The following is an 18901-nucleotide window of genomic DNA, read 5'->3' as shown; positions in this document are numbered from 1 at the left end:
AAAAAAAAAGCACCTTCGAAAGGTGAATCAAAGATTGTCTTGAGGGTCAGAGTCTATATAGCTTTCCTACTACTCCATACATTACACAAGAGTTAAACAAAATGTTTGAATGGAACATTTAATAATAAAAGACATTTATGATGTTTACTTAATGTTTTGGACCACTAAGTATCAATGACATGAATTATTGTATGCAATATCTGGCCAACAATCTTTTGACTAGGCTACGTTTTACTACTCTTGTTGCTGCCAGCATCCCAATTTGAAAAAAATATCTGTGGTCAAATCCTAGTTTTCTCAGAGGACTCTGGATTTGAAAATATCTCATGTTGCCAGAAAGTACCTTTTGAAGTTTACATTAAGATGGATATTTATTTATTTTTTCCCTATAACAATGACAGTGGTTGAGATAAACTGTTTAATTCTAAATAGAAAACACATCTGCTGCGTCTGCATTGTTTGTGGTTGCTGGAGGAGTGACAATTTAAACCAAGTAGCACACATGACATTTTAAGTGAGATGTTGCGTGAGAGCTCGCAGCTGCCGGCCGTGTCCACTCCTGCTCAGCGGGGCCCCGCGGGGCTGCCGAGCCAAGACCCTGGTTAGCGAGTTCACCGCGGACGGCACGGCCCGGGACGTCTTCTGCTTCTCCTCATTCTCTGAAAGTGGGAAACTAGGTAAAGGAAGACTTAAAACCGGAAATTTCCACTAGCTATGCCTATGGGTTCGTTTTTTTTAGATGAAATTTAGCATATTTTTTTTCAAACCTTTTCTCCAAAGCATATTTGGTTTAGTTTATTTAGGAGCATAGTGAATATATAGATTAATTTAGAGGGTGAATATCTTTGTAATATCAATTTCTTCCAACTACTCAAGCCTTCCATATGTTTCAAACATGTCTTCATATAGTCTTTTCATAATTCTTGTTACATATATGCCTATATATTTTACATTTTTGTTGCCATTTTGGGTAGGATCTTTTCTTTCATTATCCATATCATAGCTGTCTGGTTTTCGTATGAAGGAAAGTTAATGATTTTTACATGAGTAGTATAACCAGTACCCTTATGGATTTTCTTATTGTTTCCAATAGTTTTTAGTTCATACCATACAATTTTTTTGTAGTTTATGATGATGTTGTTTACTTCCTCATAATTATTTTACTTATTTAATTATCTTGCCTCAGCAAATTATCTAGAACTTCCAAAACATTATTAAATAATGATGGCAATAGTGGGCACCTTTATCTTTTTTCTGATTTAGCAGAAATTTTCTCCTCATGTTTTACCATTGAGCATGATGCTACTTTTGATTCAATTTATTTTTTCCATTTATTCTTTTAAAAAAATGTAATATATATATCTAAAAATTTTCTAAATCCAACCATAATAATAATAATCACATCTAATAATAAAATAATAAATCTCTTAATGCTATCAGATATCCAGTCAATAATCAGGTTTCATTTATCCCATAAATGACATAAAAGATGCTTTTAAAATCAGTATCCAAAAAGATCCACAAATTGACAAATTGGTCAATTTGTCTTGTGAGTCTCTTTTAATCTACAGGTCCTCTCCCTCCCCTTTTCCTTTTCTTATCCTTGCAATTTTTTATCAAAGTTAGATGATTTGCCCTGTAGAGTTTTCCACAGTCAGGATTTTGCTGCTTGTCACTCTGTGGTCTCATGTAACATGCTATCTGTGTCTGTGCTTCCTGTATTCTGGTAGTTTGATCTAGGGCTGAACAAGATTAGGTTTGAATTTGGGGTTGGGGAGACCTGTTGGTCATGGGGTGCTCTTTCCTCAGGAAGCATATTATATCTGGTTGGACTTCTTTCATATGGGTTATTAGCTGATAATGATCAAGCCTAGATCCATTAGTTTATCGGTAGTGGTAAAATAGTGATATTCAAATTCCATCATTACTGATTTATCTAGTAGCTGGAGTTTTTCAATAAGGGTATATGTTTTAAAATTACAAGATAAAGAGTGATATTTCCTATTTTAAAAAGGGTTTTTTTGGTCATAAATTGGTATTAAATTTCTTTCAAGTGCCTTTTTAGCACCTAGTGAAATGACCATATGATTCATGGTTTATTGCTATAAATCTAAACAGTGACAGTGGAAGTGGAGGGGAAAAGGTGGATCATCTGATGAAACATATTGGAACAACTGTCAGTGGATTTGGAGAAAAAACTGAAGCTGCATTCCTATATTATCTTTATGCCCAAATAAATTCTAGGTAGAACAAAGACTTAAATTTAAACTATCACAAAGTCATTCAAAGAATACAAAGCTGATCATTTTGTAATCACAGAATAAGAAATGATGTCAAAAATCTCAAAAATCCACAAAGGAAAAGATAGACACATTTGACCACACAAATATTTTTAAATTTTGTCTGGATAAAATAAGCATAATATATCAAATAAAAGAGAAAAATATTAAAATGTAAGGTCCAAGAGAGTACTGAATGATTAGGTGACTCCCCAGCTGAAAACTTTCCGAAGCGCCTGTTGCCCTTGGAATGAAATTCAAACCACCTATATGGTGGCCCCACGAGACTTGAAGGTTCTTTGACTCTTTGCAGCTCTACCTGCACCTCCCACAATCCTTCCCCTTGAGGCCTCCACTCCAGCTCTCTTTCCATTCCTCAGTGCATTGGCCTATTCTAGCCTTAAGGCCTCCCCACTAGGCTAGTAGTTTTCAAACTTTTTGGTCCCAAGGACCTCTTCCACTCTTAAGCATTTTTGAGGAACTCCAAGAATTTGACTACATATGTTTTATGCCTATAACTATTTGCCATATTATACATTAAAACAAATTTTAAGTATACTTATTAATTCATTTAAAAATAGCAATAAATCCATTATGTGTTAATGTAAATAAATAACACATTTTTATAAACAATAGCTGTATTTTCCAAAGAATAGTGAAAAGATGGCATTGTTTACACATTGCAAATCTTTTTAATGTCTGGTTTAATGGAAGATATTGGATTCTTAGACCTGATGTTGCATTCAATCTTTTGCAATACATTGCTTTGGTTGAAGCATAAAAAGAAAAGAAAAGGGAAGGGTATTTTAACAGATTTTTTGTTAATGGTGGATGTTATTCTCTGATACTAGATCAAAGCTTGACAAATGGTAATTTCTTAGAGATTAGTTTCAATGTGGAATTGGAAACAATATCTATGAACTTTTAGTACATTAAATTCATTTGGCATACCTTGCATTTTGAATTAACGTTTTACCCATGCATGATTCTGTAACATCATGCATTTGGTCTTTTGGAAAATATTGATCCACTGAGTTATGCAAGGTCTTGTAAATTTTGAAATACTTCATTATAAAATATTTTAAAAGTAATATTACCTCTGATTTCATCGAAAGTCTTTGGGTATTGGGAAACTTTTATGCTCATAATGGCAGATACAAGTGTTCTAAAATGCTTATTTTCAACTCTAATTTGAAAATTAAAATTTATCATTGTCAGCAAATATTATCAGTTGTTTGCCTTGAATTGAGAGGCTCATATCATTCATTTTCAAGAAACAGTCTGCCAAATACCCATGTCTAATAAGAATAGTTCTGTTGTTAGTCAATTTTTTCTAACACAAATGATGTTCCATTAAAAAAAAAAACAGCCAGTTCATTTTATACCACAAAGCCTCACACAAATGTTATTCCTTAAGACAACCATAGTACTTCAGTATGCAGTAGAACTTTATGTGTATTTCCCACTTCATCACACAGAATATTAAAAAGATGTGTACTCTAGGGTGAGGCTTAATAAAATCAGTCATTTTTATTGATTCATCAATAAATGTGAAATTTAGCATTTTTAGAAAATTGTTTGTGTCTAATGTTTAAAAAAATATGACTTCTAGGGTAGTTTGTTTCCACTGACTTGCTTCCTGCTAAGATGTTGCAGCTCTAACCACCATTGCTTTTGAAACATTAGAGAAAATGTCAATGCAGTGAAAAGGGGAATAACATCTTAGTATCATTATGAGAATAGTTTTGACCTTTTGGATCCCCTGAAATGCCTTGGAAAATTTCAGGAGTCCCTAAATCATGCTTTGAAAACCACTGCAGTAGACCAAAGATTCCCACTTGTCTTAGTTTCCTTCCATAACAAAGAACCACAAACTAGGTGGCTTAAATCAACAGCAGTTTACTGTCTCACAGTCAGAAGTCTGACATCGAGGTGTGGGCAGGGCCATGCTCTCTGTGAAACCTGCGGAGCCGAAGCTTTTTTTTTTTTGCCTCTTCTAGCTCCTTTTGGTTGCTGGCCTCTTTGGTACTCCTTGGCTTGCAGACACATCACTCGTATCTCTGCCCTCCTTTTAATATCACTTTCTCCTTTCTGTGTCTGTCTGTCTGTGTCCAAATCTTCCCCTTCTCATAAAGACATTAGTCATATTGGATTCAGGTCCACCCTAATGCAGTTTGGCCTCATCTTAGCTAATTACATGTGCAAGGACCCTATTTCCAAATAAGGTCACATTCCCAGGTACCAGGGATTAGGTCTTAAACATGTCTTTTTGGGGAATACAATTCAAACTTTAACACCACTACAGAAATATTCTCTTCCACTGAACCAATCCTTGTCCCCATCTCACTGGCTTCTTCTCAAGTGAGCCAGAGGTCATCTGAAAAGTTAACTTCTCAGAGCAAACTTCCTGGGCCACCCAATATAGAACAGCTACATCATCACATCATCCAATTTTAATTCTTTGCAGAGAGCTTACTACTATTTTATGATTTTCTTGATTAGTTAGACTTTTTTCTTTGGATTATTTTCTTTCAGCTTTCAATGGGACATAAGCTATTTGGGAAATGGGCTTTTTTTCTACTTGCTCATATTATTTTAGCACCTAGAAGATTTCCTGGCACATAGTAGGCATTGAAAAATATTTGGTGAATGAATGAATACAAATGTTTGTATTTACATAGACAGGAAGCAGGAGTCCTTACAGAAAATGGGATTATGGATGTCAGGAGACTATGGGCAGGTAGACTATGGAATAGCTAGTGACCAGGTTTCCGGTTCAGAGATGACTTTACTTCCAACTGTGGTTCTCATTTGACCATCCTTCTCCTCTTCCTTTCCAGATTTCTTTGGCTTTAATATCTCACATTTCTGTCTAATCTTATTTAACATCCTGCATTATTTATGCTGATCCCTAAACTCATATGGATGCAGCGCTATGACTCTGGAAACAGGAATGGAGCCAGCTGTCTCATCTCTCCTTCTCTGCTCCTCTCTGAACATCTGTCTTTATGTGCATTTTGGGTGTGTGAAAGATGGATGCTCAATAACCTCCAATTACAAAACCCCACACCCTGAGATAAAGTAATCATTTCTGATTCCAAATGCCAAATTCCCTGGAAAGGCACATTGAAAGATTCCCTGACCCAGACTGGGAAATAAGTCTATACCTCTGTTGATTTGACTGTAGCCATGGAGAACAGAGGCATACAACATAAATATGGGTGTAGGGAGCACCTCCTCACTGAAGGGAAAGGCCATTCTTAGAAAAAGGGTTGAACATGCGCCAGGCAGATGGCTCAACAAATATCTTCCACAACTTCAATTTATTTTATCAATGTTTTGAATAGCAAAATCTTAGAAATTACTGAAATCTCCAACATTTAAATAAATAAATTTAAATAAATTTTGCTAAACTAACCCTAACATTACTGGCTCCAATAATCCATCCCAGAAAGAACAGGGTCTTATTGACAACCCATTAAAAATACTTGAAATCAAGAGGGTGGTGTCAACATCCCTTTAGTGTTTGCCTGCAGTCCTTTTCATTGATGAGAAACCCTTTTCTTGGGAACCAGCAGTCCTGTCCCTGTTGGATTATCTTTCTCTTTCTCTTTCTCTTTGACTCAAGGTCACGGCAACATCCTTCCATAAATCTCTGCCACCAGTAGGCTTGCTCTCTGTCATGCCATCTTCAGTCTCAGTCATCACAAATCGTTTGGTTCTGTGTCTTTTTTTAAGAAAAAGAAGCACCTATAAGACAGACAAGCACTCTCATCTGCTGATGGCAATTATCTCTCAGAACATTACTATATTATTTCTAAAGGATCCCTCTCCAACCCCAGGAATTGCAGAGAAGGACAATGAGAGTAAGCCATCATGCCACATTTACAAAAACTAACGCAGTTTTCATTCAGAACTATGAACAGAAATGTTAAAAGATACAGAAAGAGCCACCCCATCTTTCACCCACATTACTGTTGCCTTATTAAACATCCATGACTGGGGAATTTTTAAATTGTAATTGTAATCTTCACTAATTTGTTTTTAACCAATGTACCTACAATCCTAGAAGACCAGCAGAACAGAGTAGAAGGAAGAAGAAAAAGCTGAGATCCTAGTTTTGGAACTGGCCACTAAGTTACATGACTTAGGAAAACCCTTTCTGAGTTCTGTTCACTCCTCTGCATCACAGGTCTAGTAGTATCTGCCCTATACAAGTGGCAGATGTACTGTGAGCATCACTCAACACATTTTATGCTAAAATGTTTTGCAATTTATGAAATGTTTTGTTTTCTACTTACTTGGAAGTGCTTTGGGTATAGGAGCTCAGTTTTGGTCATCTTTACGTTCCCTCAGGACTCATCCAAGTACCTTGACCACAGTGTAGACTTTATGAACTTTGTATAATGAATCTCTGGTCCTATTATCACTTTTTATTTGGTTATTCAACATAGTAGACGTTTTGGACTCCTATTTTTGCATCAGTTCATATCTGCTGTGTCCTCATAAATCTCTCTAATCTAAGTCCATTTTATTTGACATATCCATCTATTCTTTTGAACAGTAGCAACCATATATCTATCACCTTGGATGCTCAGTAAAAGGAGAAAAATCTCTATTAATTTATTTCCCTACATAATATAAAGGCACTTATATAAAGTAATTGCAAGTTGAGAGAGAGATTTTCAAATATTAGGTGATGGGACTAGATGGATGGATGGATGGATGGATGGATAGATAGATAGATAGATAACGGATGTGGCCTCAACATGGCTGAAACCCTTATTAGAGAGTCTGGGGTTTGCAAGAATAAATTCATGGCACTTTATCTGCTGCTTATTTTGTCATCTAGGGATCTATTATTGCATGTTGCAATCCATTTATTCCCAATATATACCTACCCACCATATAAAGTTCCCCAAATATGCTCCCATTCAGTTTGTTGTACAATTCCCATGAGTAAGGTGCTCTCAGCTCAATTTCTCTTTACCCAAGACTTTCTGACCTTTCAACCCTTTGCCCAAACAATAGGCTCAATTATTCCATGCATCAGTTATAGCCTTTCTCACATGGGGAGAGTTTGCTGAAGAGAAATGAGCTAAGACAGAACACTTTGGAATCCTAACTCTTAGGGTGAAAAATGAAAGAGGATCCTACAAAAGAAAACAAGAAGCAGACACTAGAGAGGTAAGATGGAAATGTAAAAAGCAATATTGCAAGGGCAAAGAATGCTTCCTAAAGGGAGATATTTGGTGCTGCCCAATGACACTAAACATTCATGTAAAATGAGGTCATCAAAGTTTTATGTTGGAGTTAATGACATGAGAAAGTCATCACTGACCATATAGAGGAGTGTTAGTGGCTTGGCAGAAGTGGAAGCCTAAAATCAGGAGACAGAAGTATTAATGGAAAGTGACAACATAGGGATGGAGAAGACAGAAAACTCTTAAAGCAGTTTGACTGCAAAGAGAATAATAAATACAGAAATGGAAATCTAGGGACGGTTGAGGGAAACTGCTCATGTAGTGATACACCAGTACCAAGCTTTGGGACTCCCTCTATCATAATAATAATTCACATTCATATGGAAATTTAGTTCAACGGGGACTTTGTATACAAAATCTCATTCAAATTCACCTCACTGTTATCACTGCAATTTTATTGATGAGGAACTTAAGGTTCAGAGAAATAACAATGAAGCGACTTTCCAAAGAACACAAGGGAGAAAATGGTTAGAACATCTCTTGGACCACACCTTGGGCAACAGTCTCCCATCTCAGGTTCAGCATCCTTGTCAAGAGAAAAATAGAGCCATCATTTCACCTGAGTCCAAACCTACCAAGTAACATTTAGATTGAAATCTGTATGTCCTTTTCCAAGGAATAAAATTGCAGAACTCAATGGACTTCCTTTTAACTTCTCCAGAACATTTTCTGTGCCCCGGTATCTCCACGCCAGGCTGATACTAGTCAAAAGAAGTATTTTACAGCCTGGAAGGGTTTGTCTTCCATTCTTCAGAAAGAAGGAAACAAGAGGAAGTTGGTTTCCAGTGGTTGCCTTTGTAGAAAATTATTCAATAGTAACTCCCAGAGGCAACCTTGGTGTCTGGATAAAATGATTCTGGAGTCTCAAATCCCTTATAACAAAACAATTTCTCCAAATGCACAAAGCATGTTTGTTGAGCTACTGAACAGCTTCTGCCTGCCCATGACAGGGCCATCCCCAAGGTGATCGATAACAAGCAAAAATGAATCAACAGACTGGTTTAGGTCTCTATTTATTCATTTGGCTTACTATGGTCTAATTAGATGATAAAATGTGATGAATGTGTATTATACTCAGCCTTTCCCCAGAAGTTCCCAGGGGTCCTTTACCATTTTCAGCTCACCTTTTAGAGCTCAGCTTTATTATATGTGAATGCAATTAAATCAATTTGTCAGTTAAAAAAAAATAACCATAACCTTTCTAATGATAAGTTGATATGTGTTTAGCTAAAATTCCCCACTCAAGATTCATGGAGGATAACATAAATAAACAATTTGGATATTTGAACTTGTAACTTTAATTTACCAATTAATTCAACAACCATATATATGTAAGTTAGGCACTGAAAAGAGGTCTGAGAATACAGATATTAATGGCAGACAAAGTCTCTGCCTTCAGAGAGTTCGAAGTCAAATGCTGGAGATGACCATCATTTTGTTGGTGTCCTGTTTAATGACATGGCAAAAGTCGATGGATCTATCTAGATTTAAGACACTTGAAATTTGGAAACAGCTTATGAAAAATATAATTCCATTTTTTGAGCATTCCAAGCATTGTGCAAAGCGCTTTGCACAATTTATCTCATTTTGTATTAACATCAGTCCTGTGAGGTAAGTATTACTGCTCTCTCCTATAATTAAATAATTCACCCAATGCCAATTAGTAAGTGGCAGAATCAGGATTTGAACTCTAGTCTGTCTGACTTCAAAGTAGTATTGTTACCCTCTATTTTATGCCATCTCTGAGAAAGAGGCCGGATTTTCCTTTCAGTCCGCTCATGACTAGAGCTCACACCCTCACTGAAAACGTGCAGCTTTCAACATCTCTTCATCAGAAGGTCTGTCAGAGAACAACCCATCGCTGAACAGGACTGTTGTAAACCTTGGAGTGAGCACGGTCTCATCAGTGAGGCATAAAGCATAACAGATGTTTATTTAGAAAAACCAAAAATATTTTTAAGCTTTTAACTTGAAAAATCTATTGTAAAATATTTCTTTCTCATGAATTCAAAACCAGAAAGGATAAGGGAAATCATTGATAGATTTGACCAGGTATGGATCTAAACATCTAAAATATCTAAATGTTAAAAAAAACATAAACAATATTGAAATGCAAATAGCAAACAAGGATAACATGGCAACATGTAAGATAAATATTCTTAATATATGAAAACTGTGCTTTCAAACTAATAAAAAGCAGAAAAAAAAATGAACAAAGAATACTGGTGGGAAATTCACAAAAGACAAAATATAAATGACCAATATACATTTTGTGTCACATAGCTACAAAGCAAATACAAATTTAAACAAATTGTTTTGAAAACTGGTCATACTTACAGTGTACAAAAAATATTAGAGAAGTTGGTAGGCTTGTGCCTGTAGGAAATAAAATTTGTATCAGATTCCTGGAAGGCCTTTGGTGAAATGCATTAATACCTTTAAGATGACAGTTCTAGATATTTATTTCTTAAAGAAATGACTAGAGATGGAGCTTTGAAAAATTTAGCTACAAGATCATCCAATGTAACTTTGTAAAAGTTAGAAACCAGGGTGCGGGGGGGGGGGGCATGTCCAGCAATAGGGGACTGGTTAACTAATAAATTCTGGTACGTCCATATGACGGAATTCTTAAGCAGGGATTTAAAATGAGACTGTTCAACTAGTGAAGGGGGAACAATAATCTAATGAGAACAGATAAGCTATGGAAGGTACTCTCAATGTTATGAGAATGCTCAGGAATGATTACGGTTTGCAAATTTTCTTAGGTATGATAGGAACATGTTGGAAGCAAGGTAGTTATTTTAGCTTATTTGTTTTTCTTATTCCTTTGTTTTGTTTGGGTTTGTTAATTTTCTTGGGGTATGATAAGGGCATGTTGGAAGCAATGAAGTTATTTTAGGTTATTTATTTTTCTTAATTCTTTATTTTGTTTTGTTTGAATTGTTTTTTTTTTAATTTTTTGATAACGTTAAAAAAAGCTACTGCATAAAAAATTAGTTTCAATGTAGTTATTTTAGGTTATTTGTTTTTTTTTTTTAGTGCTTTTGTTGGATTATGGCTTGTTAATTTTCTTGGGGTATGGCAGGAACATGTTGGAAGGAATGAAGTTATTGTAGGTTATTTGTTTTTCTTATTTCCCTGTTTGTTTATGGTTTGTTAATTTTCTTGGTGTATGGTAGAAACGTATTGGAAACAAAGTAGTTATTTTAGGTTATTTGTTTTTCTTAATCCTTTGCTTGTGTTGTTGGAAATGTGTTTTGTTGTTGGTTGGTTTTTTAATTTTTTGATAAATTTAAATAAAAAAATAAAATGAGGCTGTTGATGTGGAAAGCTGTTCACAATATAGTAAGTAGAAACAAAATAAAACAGGTCACAAAACAGTATGTCCAGTTTCACCACATATCTTCATGTGTGTTTGTGCGTATGTGTGTGTGTGCGTGCACTCATGTGTGCCTGTTTGCCTGCATCTGGAAGGTTAGTCACCAAAACCGTAATTAAGGCTATTAATGGATGACGGCATTATAGGTCCTTTGATTTTTGTCTTTTTGCTTTGTTAAATGCAATGAACGCATATCACCCTTTAGAATATTTTTCACGTAAGAAATGTAAGTTACCTTGTGATTCTATGTACATTACAGATACTTGACATTGTATAAGAAATTGCCTACCTTTTTCAGTTCCTACTTTCTGTGTTAAAATGGCAAAACATCCACGCTGCATTAGCGTAGACATTGGTCAAGTTATTATTCAACATTTATTATGTGGGAACTGTATACTTGACTCTAAACAAAGCATAAAAGATGCTGGGGATGGGGAGCTGCAGTTAAGCACGAAGCCCAAGGGAGCCAACTGGGGGTCCCATGTGCTGGCAATGTCCTGATGGCCCCTTGGCAGAAGCTTTACTAAAGGCTGGGCTTAGTGGCATGTTTACTGCGTGGACACCTGACAGAGGGATTTGGACAGGCTCGGAGAGGCCCCCGAGGCCTCAGCTAGCCAGCAGGAGCGAGGAGAGGAGTAGGTGGTGAGGAATTTAAAGCCACTGCGCTTGTCCTCACAGGAAAACTGGAATGGGGTCATATTCCCAGTGGCAGCTGGTGTAAGCTGCTAAAAGGATGACGTGCTTCTCTGTCAGTGCAGAATTTTCTATTTTAGGCCGCACATTCATAAATGCTAGAAAATACCTCAGAAGCAGCAAGAGAAAAGGCTCTTGTTATCAATGAGAGGTTAGTATTTTCCAGAAGAATGGATCCCTATGTTTGCCCCTAGGGTCTACTCTAATTAGAGATTTCTTCTTCCAGGGAAAATGGAAGGTGCAGTGGCTGGAGGCTAAAGCAAGAAGTGAAGATGGAAGGCCACTCAAAATCTAGGTCCCTGTCCAGGTAATGACAAGTACTCCCTTTTCTTTCCCATTTCCCCTTTAGGCCACTCACAGCCTCAGCTTCTCTCCACATGGCCCCTTTTGCTCTTTACACTCAAGAAGATCAACAATGTCCTGTGCTAGATCAGTGATTCACAAATTGTCATCTCTGGTCCAGGATCATCGGCATCATCTGGGAACTTGTTAGGGATGCAGATTCTCAGGCCTCACCCCAGTCCTACTAAATCAGAATTTCTGGGGCTGCAACCCAGCAATCTGTATTTTAAGAAACACTCCAAGTGATTCTGATGCATGCTCAAGTTTAAGAACCACTGGATTAGATAATGCAACTTCCAAAGATATCTGGGTAAAAGGAAAAAAAGTAGTTAAATAAAACTCTAAAATGAAGCCAATCTTGCAAAGCCAAATTTTGCAAAGCCAAAATCTAATTAGTTTGGGGGTGATTATTTCATTCTTGCATTGAAAACATTTTTCATATTAAAGAGTATCATATTTAATAAAAACAAATTTAATATGTATGTATCACACTCTATAATTGAAACTATTCAAAATGATATTTTGTATATACATATGTAGTTTTTGTCTTGCCATATGAAAAACTGCTTATTATATTGTTATCCACGTATATTCTGAAGTTTCTTACCTAAGACAGGACATTAACAGCAGTTAGAACAAGGGGAAGACGGCCCCACTCTCATAGAGGATGCTTCAGAACTTTTCTCCTTCCTCAAATGTCTACTCTCTCTCCTGTCCTCATTCAGCTGATGACTTTGCTTCTTTCCCTGAGAAAATCCAACAGAAGCTGTCAGGATGGTTGGAAGTTGTCTTAGTTTGCCAGACTGCCAAGACAAATACCACACAATGGGTTGGTTTAACAACATAAATTTATTGTCTCCTGGTTTCACAGCCATAGGGCCAAAATCAAGTTGTTGGCAAGGCAACATTCCCCCCACCGTCTGTTGCCTTCTGATGCCAGCTTGCTACAATTCTTGGGGTTCCTTGGCTTGTATCTCTGCCTCCCGTCACATGGGGGTCTCGTGTTGTGTCCACTCTTCCGGTTTCCACTGACTTCCAGCTTCTTCTCCCCTCTGCAGCCTTCTCTAATTCCTGGCTTCCTGGTTCTTTTCTTTACAAGGCCAGTAATGGCTTAAGACCCACCCTGATTCTATTGGCCAGACCTTAACTAATAACATCTTCCAAAAGTCCCATGTACAAATAAATCAACACCCACAGGAATGCAGATTAAGATTAAGAGTGTGCCTTTTGAGGTGGTACATAATTCAATCTACCACGGAAGTAACACCCCATCCTTGAACCCCCACATCTACTGCTGACCCCAGATGCCTCTCACCTGCTGTGTTCCTTTTGATGGTCGCCTTGTGCCTGGCTCCCAGCCTTTGGCCTTCACAGATGTGTCTGTTCCCCTGTGTCATTCCTTAGTCCCTTTCTATTGAGTCACTCACTCTAGCAATAGACATGCTGTACCCACTGTTTTAAAAAATAGAAAAAAGGACCACCGTCAACCTCATATCCCTCTCCAGCTATTGCTCCATCTCTCACCTCCCCTTTACTGCAACACTACTCAGAGGAAATATTTACAGACAATATTTCTCCTTCCTCTTTTCTCACTGTCTCTTGAAGCCACTTTAAACAGGCTTTTGTCCCCACCACTCCACAAAAATTGTGTTTCTCAAGCCACTAATGACCTCCACATTTCAAATAAATTGGTCACTTCATTTCATCATCCTTAGATTACTTAAGCTCTCACATTTGATACAGTGCCTCACTCACTCCATCTTGAAATACTTCTATTTGGTGTCCCTTGGTGTGTTGGTTTCTCTCAGTTTCGTCCTCCCTCAGTCACCATTCTTCCTCAGTCTCCTTTGATGACTCTACCTTATCTGTCCTCTAACCTGACGCACTGAGTGCCATGGAGTCAGTGCTTCAGTCTCCTCTCTTCTTGATTGACTACCAGTGGATCCCGTGCAGACCCATTGCTTTAGGTAGTCTACGCTAATGACTCCAAACTCACATCTTGAGCCCTGGCCCACCCTGGCCCCTAGACTACTCTCCTCAACCCTTCCACCTGGATGTCTAAATGGCATCAACGCCTTGTAGCCAAAGACCACCAGAAACACACACCACCCTTGAGCTGGGGCGCACCAGGCCAGCTCCCAACGTCAAGGCTGCTTTTCTCTTTGTTAAGGCCATCTTAGACTTGACACATCCAACCACCCCTCCCCTACTGCCCACCCTACCAGTGCTGCCCTATGCTTCCCTTTCAATCAATTACACTTAAGTTAAGAGGACTAAAGTCCATATTTCCTCTGCTGCACATCAAATTCTTCAGCAAATTCTGTAAACTCGACCTTCAAACCCTGTCCCACATCCCTATAAACCAAGCCACAATCATTTCTCACTCACCAACTTCTGGTTGGTGTCCCTGCCACTCCCACACACCTTTACAGCCTCTTCCCATGCTGCAAATGGAAACCAGGTTATGTTTCATCTCTACTTTAAAGCTTGTAATGGCTTTTGTTCTCAATCCATGGCCTGCAAGCCTCCCGTGGTGTGTCCACATCCCCCGTGCTGCAGCCCCCAGCCCCCTCTGCTCCCCAACACACCAAGCCACTGGCACTCAGCACCTCTGCACCTGCTTGATACTTCGTTCCTACATACTTCTCCAGACACCAGTACAAGTATTTCAGAACAAAAGGATTAATAAGATGCTGAATATTCTGATTCTAAAAATATCATCCTTAGATTACTCAAACTCTCTTTTCTTACATATAACTAGCAGAAGCAGGATTTTTGTCTTCATCTTCCTTTCTAGTTCTCCTTTGCCTCCACCTACTCTCATTCTCTCCCCCTTCCCATCTCCTACAAATGTCGTTACCATGGCACCAGAATTACCCCAGGTGCCAGAGCTTTGGTTTTTGAATAATTTTTAAACATTTTTTATTATTCGTCACCACCTCTAATCTGTCATCGTTGGGGGGTGCTAATGGCGTCTCTAAAACCCTCCTCTGCTTGCCACCACCCGGTGGTTATCTCCTCCTCAGGACACCTCCAACCTCCTCCCCTGACGCATCCAAATGCAGCAGGCGAACCCTCAGACGGGAGGAGTGCCATTACCTCGGCCCCGATCAATCCCTGGAGTCATTACCAGTCTTTTCAACCTAATTTAAGACTAGCTCCCCCTTTTCATACTAATGTCTTCACTCATCGTCTTCACTCTGTCTCCTCTCCAGCCATCCCCAGGGAGTTTTGAGGGACTTTGCCATCTTCAACATAATTTCCTTGCTCTCACTTCTATGCCTTTGTGCTAACTAGCATCTCACTTCCTCTGAACATAAATTAAAAAAAAAAAAAATTCCCTTGGAAACCTTTAATTGGCTTCCCTTACCTCAGATCACAGATTATTAGAACACATTATGAATTTGGCCAGGCTGGGGTGCTGCACCATTCTTGAGGCAAGGTACCTTGCTGGGGACCGAACCCCTATCCCCTCTACAGCAGCCCTGCCCTCCATGCCCCTGCCTTTGTCTGCCATGTGAGTTTTTTAATGGGCTCAGGCTTTTGGAAAAACACAAGCCTAGCAGTAGTTAGTCTTACCCTTTGCTAGAGAGGCAGCCACCAAGCAGCTGTCTGCTTAAGCAACGGGAAAGGAAAGGGGAAGTAAAGGTAGAAAAACAAAACATTAATACTAAAATTTAGTTATTAAAAATGTGTTAATATTGGTTCTTCAGTTGGAACTAATGTACCACATCACTGCAAGTCATTGATAGGGGAGACTGTGGGGGGTAGGGGGCTAGATGGGAAGTCTGTAACTTTTGCAATTTTTTGTAAACTTAAAACTCTTCTAAAAATAAAGTTGATTATATATATATGTATAAACTATATATATAAAAACTATATATATATAGTTTTTCTTGCTCCAACAAAATATGACAACATATAGTATCTGATAACACAAAATTCTCCCTTGAGGTATTTGAGTTGAATATGCAACCAAAGGGCTTATTTTATTCCACTTTCAATAGATATGATCTGGCTCCCATAAATCCTGTCTAACATTATGGAAAAGTTACCTATTTGTACTTGGCTTGACTCCTACACTTTGCAAAGATAAGAAGCATCTCCCAGCATGAACTGAGGAATATATATAAAAATTAATTTGCCATAATCTCCTTAAATTTCTGGCATGTAGTATAAGACGAATAGAAGGACTATTTATCAGTTTGTGAGACCTCTCTATTGAATTTTGCCCTCAAATTCACAGAGAACTTGCTTTGGGATTAGTGGCAATTGCACCTAAAGAATCATGTGGCCAGCAGGCAAGTGCTGGCGCGTCTAAGAGAAAACAATATAGAAGGAGAAACGCTTATCCAGAAAGTGAGCAGGGTATCAACTTCCCGTGGGTGTGAAGTGGAAAAGCATAAACTTAATCCTTTTACCCTAATTTCTAATACTGAAAATCCTTTTTCATAATATTTTTTATTTTTCTCCTTTCCTACTTTTTGGAAAACCAGCAACACCCCACTCCTTTATGGTATTCCCATCTGGGAAAGGTCCAGGCAGTTTTATACCTAGTACTTTTTCAACACATAGATAGATGGTTGACAGATTGATTCATAGACCCATTCCATCTTCATTAGCATTAGAAATGCTGTTCATTTTTTAACATGGATTGAACACTTTGTCTCTCTGAATTTTTTCTTTTGACTGAGTCAAGTTCCATTTCAGGCTTCTTAAATGCATTTGGCAAAGAGTGATTTTGCTCTTTAGGCTCAGCCACAGATTGGAAAGCAGAAGTTTTGATTTGATTTTGTTTTTTATTTTTGTTTTGCTCCTGAAATTGGGAAAAGATGAAATTGGTACAAAATCATAGGACTTTAAAGCTGAAAGAATCCACCTGATCCAAAACAATTTCTTTCTTCAATTAGAAAATTGAAGCCCAGGTTAGGTAATTTGTTGAGAGGTAAATATCTTGCTAATGACAAATTTGGGATTAGAAAGCAGATTATCTGGTTTTAGACTTTTTGAAAAAATACCCTGAGATGAGCATCTATCATGTTCACTATTATATCACCAGAGCTTAGTAGTGCTCTACATGTAGGGACATAAGAGAGGCATCATCAATATTTGCAGAATGAATTAATGGATGAATGTCCAAATCTGGCAATCAAAGCTGCCAAGATGATTTTAGAATTGATCTAGAAAAACATCCCTAAAGGAAAAGATTGAGACCCCTGGGAATTTATTGTGGTCCCCAGTCTATTTCTGGTCAAAGGTATCACCAAGGTGGTGAAGTACTGGAAGGTGGTTCAATACAGATTCTGTAAAACATCCTATGTTATGTTGGTCTAAAATAAGGATAGCTTGAACCCCTGAGGTTTCTCAGACTCCCATAAATATCTTAAGACTGCTGCAAATCCCCTAAGTTCAGATTCATTCTCTGTGCTTGAGACAATCTTAGGGACAGGCTGCATGATTGGCCCCTGTAGACCAAGATGCCAACAGCCGCTGGGGTCCACTTTTCATGACAGATGGGCCAGTGTAGGATCTCTGCTTTAGCAACTCCAGATCTTCTCAGGACACTAGCATCTACTCACAGGACCTTAATTAACAGATGCCAGAAGTCCTTGTTACATCTACATGCTCACTTCAAAAATGGGTGATGGCAACACAACCTTACTGTGAAGATATTTACAGTCCTCCCTCTTCTAAATCAAAGACTACATTGGATTCATCTAAGCGTTATTCTTAGGCGGGAAGCCATCTTCTTCAGTGGAACCTACAGGACATGGATGAGGAGGTAACGTGTCACACTGCCAGAACAACAAGGAAGAAGAAAGCCTCATTCCAGAAGTGGTTTCCCTAGCCTAAAGGAGAAATGATTGTAGATGTTACAGCAGACAAAGATATCCCCAGCGTGGGTACCAGGGTGAGAAGTGTCCAGGATTTCCAAAGCAATAGAAGACACCTCAGGAGACCCTGTCTCATTCTGTTCCCAAGCGGGTATCTCACAGCTGCCTATCAATTACTCTGACAACTCGCATTTCTAAAGTTCACATAAACAAGGGTAACGATTTTTGCTTTTAGCTAAACAGAAGTTGTAGTCCAAGTCACATTATAAATCAGAAAAGGGAACATCAAAGGGTACACAAAATGAATACAACAGGGAAGTCTGAAAGGGCAAGGTGAATTTAGGTTGACATAAATTCTACTCATGGAAGATACAGACTTTGGCAAATATGGCCAAGGAGTGTTGAGTGAGGAGAGCCTTACAGATGGAAACGAGAACCACAGACAAGGTGAGGCCATCAGACATATATGGCATGTGTGACAGGTGGTGTAGTCAGCCTCTCCATATGGCTGGGAACACAGGCTGCCCTTTACTATTAACACAAATAATTAATACTTTCTCTTTGGTCTTTCATTATTCAATATATTTAGACATTATGTAGAATTAAAGCTGCTAGGTGGAAGGAGCTCTGTACTATTTTTACTTTTACTTTTTCCCATAACACTTGGTTTCATGTCCTTCACACATGGTGAGGGCTCGATAAGTGTTGTTGGTCCACTGAAATTCCAAATACCCATTCAAGTTTTTGGAAATCCATAATCAGGTCTTTCCTGACCATAGAATTATAAAGCAGGGATAATTCTCAGCCGGGCTTCTCTGGCACGTTGGCTCCTAGGAGGAGTGTCAACTCTTGTGCTTCTTTCTTGTGCTTTCTTTTAGCTTTGGTTAGACTACTTAACTTTCTAAACCCCCATTTCATCACAGCTAAATGCAGTTGATCATGATAAAACATCTTCCTCGTAGGAAATAATAGGTATCAATAAAGATAAGTTTCTTTCCTCTTCCCATTTTTAGAATGGGAACCAGAATCCTAATCCTACAAGAATTGGCCAGGGCCAAGAGGGCAGGAAAAAAGCAAAAAAGTACAGTGGACATTTCAATAATACCAAGA

At 38.2% G+C, this 18901-nt stretch overlaps 1 long non-coding RNA gene across 1 annotated transcript in view; it reads left to right on the top strand.

The window, feature by feature from the left end:
• Positions 1-612: 612 nt before the first annotated feature.
• LOC119540254 overlaps positions 613-18901 on the top strand; it is a 30720-nt gene continuing 12431 nt past the window's right edge. Inside the window, exons 1-2 of the long non-coding RNA XR_005218065.1 lie at positions 613-677; positions 11842-11922. This is a non-coding gene — a long non-coding RNA (uncharacterized LOC119540254). The remainder of the gene's footprint in view (positions 678-11841; positions 11923-18901) is intronic.

The sequence above is a fragment of the Choloepus didactylus genome, chromosome 7, assembly GCF_015220235.1.
Source record: "Choloepus didactylus isolate mChoDid1 chromosome 7, mChoDid1.pri, whole genome shotgun sequence".
In the NCBI taxonomy this organism is placed as follows: domain Eukaryota; kingdom Metazoa; phylum Chordata; class Mammalia; order Pilosa; family Megalonychidae; genus Choloepus; species Choloepus didactylus.
Note: the sequence above shows the minus strand (reverse complement) of the source record. Positions and strands in the feature narration are given on the sequence as shown.